We start from the raw sequence: 7,652 nt of genomic DNA, 5'->3' as shown, positions 1-7,652 counted from the left end.
CCCTCCCTGCCTCCCTCCCTCTCTCCCTTCCTGCCTCCCTCCCTCCCTTCCTCCCTTCCTCCCTTCCCTAATAGTACTGATAATTAGGTCCAGGTTCTTTCACATGCCATGCAAACATTCTCCCATACAGCCATATCCTCAGCCAAGCCATCCACTTTGAGATAGGGTCTTCTCATATCCAAGAATGGCCTGGAACTAGCTATGTAGTGGAGGATAACCTTGAATTTTTGATCTTCTTGTCTCTACTCCCAAGTGCTAGGATTAGATCTATAAACTACCACACCTAGTATATATAGGGCTGAGGATCATGGCTTTGTACATGCTAGGCAAGCACTCTACCAACTAAACTACATCCAGAGCTCTGTTTTTTTTAAATTTTTTTTTCAAGACAGGGTTTCTCTGTGTAGCCCTGACTGTCCTGGAACTTGCTTAGTAGACCAGGCTGGCCTTGAACTCACGTAGATCTGCCTGTCTCTGCCTCTGTCTCCCAAATGTTGGGACTGACGGTGTGTGCCACCATGCTTGGCTTCTCTTTAATTTATTTCTTTTTCTTTTTATTTATTCTTCTCTTATGTATTACATCCTGACTGCAGTTTCCTTTTCTCCTCTCTTCCAAGCCCCCCCCCCCTTTAAATGTTTAAATTTGTTATTGTTTTGAGGGGGACACAAGCCATGGTGTGCGTGTGAGGGGAGGCACAGGCCATGGTATGTGTGGGGGTCAGGGACTGCCCTGTGGAGTTGGTGAGGGAACACAGGCCATGGTATGTATGGGGGTCAGGGACTGCCCTGTGGAGTTGGTGAGGGAACACAGGCCATGGTATGTGTGGGGGTCAGGGACTTCCCTGTGGAGTTGGTGAGGGAACACAGGCCATGGCGTGTGTGGGGGTCAGGGACTGCCCTGTGGAGTTGGTGAGGGAACACAGGCCATGGCGTGTGTGGGGGTCAGGGACTGCCCTGTGGAGTTGGTGAGGGAACACAGGCCATGGCGTGTGTGGGGGTCAGGGACTGCCCTGTGGAGTTTGCTCTTTCCCTTCACTGTCACAGAGTTCCAGGGATTGAGTCAGGTCATCAGACTTGCATTGTCTGGTGACAAATATGTTTACTTGCTGAACCATCTGTCTGATCTAGCTGTCCCCCCACCTTTTTTTCCATCTTATTGCACAAGCTGGCATTGAATTTACCATCCTCCTGCCTGAGCCTTCTGAGTGCTGTCATGATTAATAGACTAAACCTCTGTACTATAAACTGCCACCGCAGGTAAATGTTTTCCTCTATAAGAATTGCTATGGTCGTGGTGTCTCTTCACAGCAATAGAAACTGTAAGACTGTGCTCAAAGGGCATTCATATGGAATGGGGCTTCTCAGCTCCTTGAAGGAGGATGCTGTGGCATATAGAGCCCCAGGCACATTTCTAACTGCTGGGGTTACCCTGCCAGCCAGGCTCTAATGCCTGGAATGGATTTTTGAGTCAGCGGTTTCTGCCTGGCAGGGGAATCAGAGATACAGAGACATGATTCCCTGATGTGCCCTATGAGGACCCAGGTTGAGCCCTGTCCCCGGAAATGATTAGGTAGGACAGGTGCTGGTCCTCCTTACTTCCCCGGGTTGGAACTTGCATCTGAGGATCAGGCTAAGGGTGAGAACCACCAAACACCAGACCTGAGAGAGTGCGTCACCGTCAGGAGCTGTGGCAGGCAACCTTCCAGGGAAGTTGGAGCTTAGCAGGTTCTCTGATTGCATACTGTGTTACTAAAGGGTCTAAAAATGGCTGACCCTGTGATATCACAAGTCTGCAGGATAAAATAGTGATGAGTTCTGGTGTGTTCTTTGGACTTTGAAGGTCTGAATTGGAGTCTGGCCACCTGAAACTGCCCTGATATGAATGTCTGGTCCTTTAACTTGGCAACTCAGTGGCTCTTTCTTTCCTTCTTTCTTTCTCTTCTTCCTCCTCCTCTTCTTCTTTGCTTCACTTTATTTTTTAAGATTTATTTATTTATTAATTATGTATACAGTGTTCTGCCTGCACATATTCCTGCAGGCCAGAAGAGGGCAACAGATCTCATTATTCGTAGTTGTGAGCCACCATGAGGTTGCTGGGAATTGAACTCAGAACCTCTGGAAGAGCAGCCAGTACTCTTAACCTCTAAGCCATCTCTCCAGCCCCCAGTGGCTAGTTCTTGATGCCTTAAATGTGTGTGTGTATTTTACTTCTTTTTTTAAAAATAATTTATTCAAATTTATTTTATATGCATTGGTGTGAAGGTATCAGAGCCCCTGGAACTGGAGTTATAGACAGTTGTGATCTGCCATCTGGGTGCTGGGAATTGAACCTGGGTCCTCTGGAAGAGCAGCCAGTGCTCTTAACTGCTAAGCTATCTTTCCAGCCCCCGTGTGTATATTTTACTTCTAATCACTTGCTTAACTGATATTGGATCTTCTATTTCTCCAAATCCCTTCCAAATGTAGTTTTAGATTTTTTTTATTTTTATTTTATGTGTATTGGTGTTTTGCCTGTATGTATGTCTGTTTACCACCATATGTGTGCCTGATGTGGAGGCCAGAAGAGGGCACTGGAATCTCTAGAACTGGAGTTACAGATGGTTGTTGAACTGCTATGTGGACATTAGGAATAGAACCCAGGTCTTCTGGAAGAGCAGCAAGTACTCTTAACTGCTGAACTATCTTTCTAGTCCCTTTATTTAAGGTTTGAGATAGAGTCTCACTATATTGCTACAGTCCAGCCTTGGCTTGGGTTCAGGTCCTGAGATGGGAAACCGGCGTTGGTGCAAGAAAGAGGAAGAAATCTTGAGTGGATTGCACTCAAGTGGCCCTCAAATAGTTTGAGCTGTCTTTATTAATACGTAAACAGAGTTTCCTACCAGGCTTACATAAACAACTTTATTATTGACTCCTTTCTTTGACTTTTAAGAAATACATCATAATCATTATAAAAGCCCCATTACTCCCCTTTATGCTTCCAAAAATATACTTTTCCATCCCCTACATAACCTTATTCTAGACACAGAGCTCAGCATTTTTGCAGGCTTAACTAAACATCGAGCCAGACACACCCTGCTCCTGCAACACTGATGCCAGCTGGCAGCTACTTGTGGTTACAATGTTAAAACTCAATAGTCATGGCCCAACGCTTTAAGGACAATATTCAAACTCAAACAACTCCTTCATGTCTGCAAGACATGCTTTTATACAGCTCCCTTTTCTACGAGGAGAGAGTCCCATGTCTCAATCTCTCTCTAAAAGGCAAGCTTTGATAAGCCACTCTCTTCCAATCCGTTATACCATACTTCTCCCACCAGTGTAAGCACCTGTGTATGGTAAAGATGGATCTCTCCACCTCATATTGTACATTGCACTGTTTTCCTATTGGGTCATACTAGGCTCTATCATTGATTCTATGTGCTTGGTGTCCAGGAACTTACTCTGCACAGTTGGCACTATGTGTATTCCAGAGGCTTCTCCCCACTATTCTGTGTATGCATACTTCACTCTTCTTCCCTGAACGGTGAGACACAGTTAATGTTCCAAGTGCTGTTTTCTCATACGTACCTGTTTCTATTGAGTCTGAAAAGTTCCCAGGATTAGGAGTTGTAATGAGTCGTTCCAGATAAGAAATTTGAGAAGCATTAGCTCCTGCTGAATCTTAGGGGGAAATATTCAAGAAGGAGCAGAATTTTCAGGGGAAATTACAGCTGTCGCATGTGTGACTGACAGAGGAAAACCGAAAACCACCCAAAGAACCAACAATATAATGAGAGAAAAGAGCCTGCAAGCTGCACGAACTTTGCAAATTCCTATGCTGTCCTGTGGTCTACTGGTCCTGGCCAAGTGAGAATCCATTTCCACGGCGCCTTGCCCTGAAGATATCTGTTGCACAGGTAGTCATACGCCAATCCAAACCAGACTGCATGACTCCCAATCCATACAGTCCTGGCTAGCCATGAGCTCAGAGATCCACCTGCACTGGCCCCCTAAGTACTGGGAATAAAGACCTGTACTATCACATTCAATTTATTTTAAAATTAAATTATTTATTCATTGCGTGTATGTGCACACAGGTCATATATGCGTGCTTATGTGCTCAGTCTGGTATGTTGTGTAACATTTTCTTCAAGACTGAAATATTCTACCCTGCAGGGCTGCTCCTCAAGCAGGAAGGTAAACAACTCAAAATAGCTTCAGGAAGTTCCTGAAACCAACCAGATTCACTAGGCCCCTGTGGTAATTTGAATATAATTGGCACCCATAAGCTCATAGGCAGTGGCACTATTAGGAGGTGTGGCTTTGTTACAGTAGGTATGGCCTTGTTGGAGGAAGTGTGTCAATGCGGGGGTGGGTGTTGAGGTCTCATATATGTTTCAGGCACTTCCTGTTGCCTGCAGGTCAAGATGCAGGACTCTCGGCTACTTCTCCAGCACATGTTTGCCTACACGCCACCGTGTCACACCATGATAACAATGGACTAAACCTCTGAAAGTAAACTGCTCCAATTAAATGCTTCATTTTATAAGAGTCACCGTGGTCATGGTGTCTCTTCACAGCAGTAGAAACCCTAAGACAGCCCCTCTCTGCAATAATATGCAATAAAAGCTGACAGTCTGTCTCAGGAACAAGGCCAAGCTGTACAGAAAACTGTGAGACCAGACTAGCTGCCTGGAAGCAGAAGAGGTTTAGGACAGCTGAGGCACCTGGAAAGGTCACTCTCCAACCTGTTACGCTGTCTGCAGGCTGTGCAGTGAGCCCCAGGTTCCCAGCTTTGGGAGCTGTCACTTATGCTGGGGTGGGCTTTGTTGATGCAGCTGTCCTTGAGTTATTTATGCTCCCATATCCCTGTAAGTAATTCCCATAAAACTCATGGTCTAACAAGCTGGATTTTGGTGGCATCTGTACTTTTGGTCTGTCGTGGGCTCCTCATCTGGGATGATTAGACATGTATGACATCTCTCCAGGAAAAGCTTCCCTCCACAACAGCGTGGGCCTATGCTATGCATGGCATCCATACTGTTTTCTCTCATTCTTTCTTAGTGATACCTGCTTGCCCAGCACCTTTACTGGGTAGAGAAATCCTTAGCTGCCTCCCCAAAGCTTTGTTTGGCTTCTTGGAGCCCCTTTTTGACCCCACCCATCTCCAAGATTCTATTTTACAGGTTTACTCCTCCTGCCAGACGTGTGCCCAGGCCAACCCACAAGGGTTCTCCACATATGTCAGTCTCTACACCAGTTTCGTGGACACCAACCAGGCAAAGATTGGCAGGTTAATTTCACTCATATGCCTACTCATAAAAATAACTCCGTTATCTCTTAACACTTGTGGACACTTTTACAGGATGGATAGAAGCATTTCCAGCCTCCAGGGAAATGGCAGATTTGGTGGCTCAGGTACTCCTGGACCACACCATTCCTCAGTTTGATATCCCACGAACCATCCAGACAGATAATGGACTCATCAAACAACAACTAACCCTAACCAAGCTCTCCATCGAACTCAAGTTATCTTGGCCCTCCCTTCTCCCCATTGCCCTTATTCGCCTCAGGACCACCCCATGTTCCCCTACGGGCTGAGCCCTTTTGAACTGCTTTATGGCAGGCCCTTACTCCTTAACCATCACTTCCCAGTTCAAACTCCTCCACTGGCAGGGTACCTACCCTACCTCTCCCTTTTAAGGTCCCTTCTTCACTCACACGCTGACAGTTGTCTCCCTGCCACCACACCTGTGAACCCTAATGTCCCTAAACCTGCCCCGCTCTCCCCAGGGGACAGAGTACTCCTCAAACAGTTAACTCCTAGGTCTCTGGAACCTCGATGGACAGGACCTCACATGGTAATTCTCACCACCCCCTCAGCTGTCAAGCTCTTGGGACACCCATGCTGGTACCATCTCTCCAGGCTCAAGCAGGCACCTACTCAGAACACTTAGTCTGTCCAGCAGACAGGACCTTCCACCCTCCGACTTTCCAGGCTGCCACAATGAAGGGCCTACCTGTTCCTCATCCTGGCACACTCATATTTGGTAATAACAATATTTTCTTCCTAGACATCTGCCTTCTCACCTCCCCCAAGGAATGGATGCCTGACGTCTCCGGGATGACAGTCCATGGGATGCCTTTCCGGCCACACCTCTCGCTGAGTGTGGACGCAACAACACCTAGCTCTCCCCTTCCCCACATCACCCTATACCCGCAGGAAGTAGCCAGACTTAAGTCAATGCCCCTTTTCCCTAGAGAGCCCAAATTGTTGATTATCATTTCAATTTTCTATCATCCCTATATCCAAAGAGTCTGAAATGTTAAGTTGGGAGCATAGCCCCCAACCCTCAGGCCTGAGAGCTGTATTTGTCTGGACTCCAAACCCCAACATGTGAGGGGTCAGGACCACTCCCACAGAGTATTTATGTTAGCTCCCAAAGGATAAACACATGGTCCCTTTTCCTTCCTCCTTGTGGTCGCGTTCATGGCCTCTGGGTTCCCCCTCAGGGCCACCCGAGAGTGCAGGACTCCCATTAAACTTGGATATTTCTTAATTTGGCTTGTTTTGGTTTGTCTTGATTGGGAATTTGCATCGGCAGAGAGCTCGCGTTAGGAAAAAATTCCTAACACATACGGTGGTGAGAGAACAGCCCATGGGAATCTGTTTGCTCCCCAGACGGCATAGGTCACAGGGACTAAACACAGGTCATCAGGCCTTGTGGCAGTACCCTCAGCAGCTGAGCCATCTCACTGGTATGCTAGTTCCAAATTTAGAGCTTGGCTTTGAACTGTGAACCATTCTGTACTGCAGTGGTCCCCCTCTGCTCTATCGCTCGTACCCTCAGCAAGACCCTGAGCTCTTCTTGATGACTCCACTAGAGCCTCTCACCGCCTCCAGCTCCTCGCCTGCCTCCCAGGTACTTCTGGGATACCTGGGATGTCTCTGCTGGTTTGTACTCTTCCTAGATACTTGGGGTCTGTGGGCCAGAAACAGTGGAAGGAATGGCACAAATTTGTGGGTACACAGGCTTGGGCTTCCTGGGACTTCAGTACAGCGCACCAGAGGCTAGGCTAAGCAGAGAGAGGACAGGCTGGTCCTCAGGAGCCTGAAGGACACAGGTACCTGGCACTCTTGGTGGGACAGAGGTGGGATTCCGCTGTGGTGGCTGTGGAGAGCAAGACAGAGGGATGGAATCTAGAATAGGGCCTTGGGCTTGGAGACCGATGCAGCAGCCCAGCCCAGGGCAAGGCGGAGGTGCTATTTCTCATCTTGTTTGGTGGCCCTTGTTTAGGCTTTCCTTTTAGATCACCACCTCCTATCTGGGACTGCATTTGCTTCTTCTTTGCAGCCCATCCCAACCCTGTCCAGCACTCAGGGTGTTCCTTTAACAAAAGGAAAGTCAGAACTCTAACCTACGTTGCTCATTTAACAAACATCATTTATTGAACATCTACTATGTGCCGGGCCCTGGCCTATGTACAGGAAACCAAAGGGCGATAACGAAGTAAACACACACCTTGTTAAGTGGCAACTGGCACAAAGGGTCAGCAGACTGGATAGGCTATGAGGGGTGGGGGGAGGCAGGAGTGAGTCTGCCCAGTGTCTCTGCAAGGGGCCAGCAGCCGGTGAGATAAAGTGGAGAGGTAAAGGAGGTGTGGATAGGTCA

Source organism: Arvicola amphibius, chromosome 1 (genome assembly GCF_903992535.2).
Source record: "Arvicola amphibius chromosome 1, mArvAmp1.2, whole genome shotgun sequence".
NCBI lineage: Eukaryota > Metazoa > Chordata > Mammalia > Rodentia > Cricetidae > Arvicola > Arvicola amphibius.
This window is presented reverse-complemented; position numbering follows the sequence as displayed.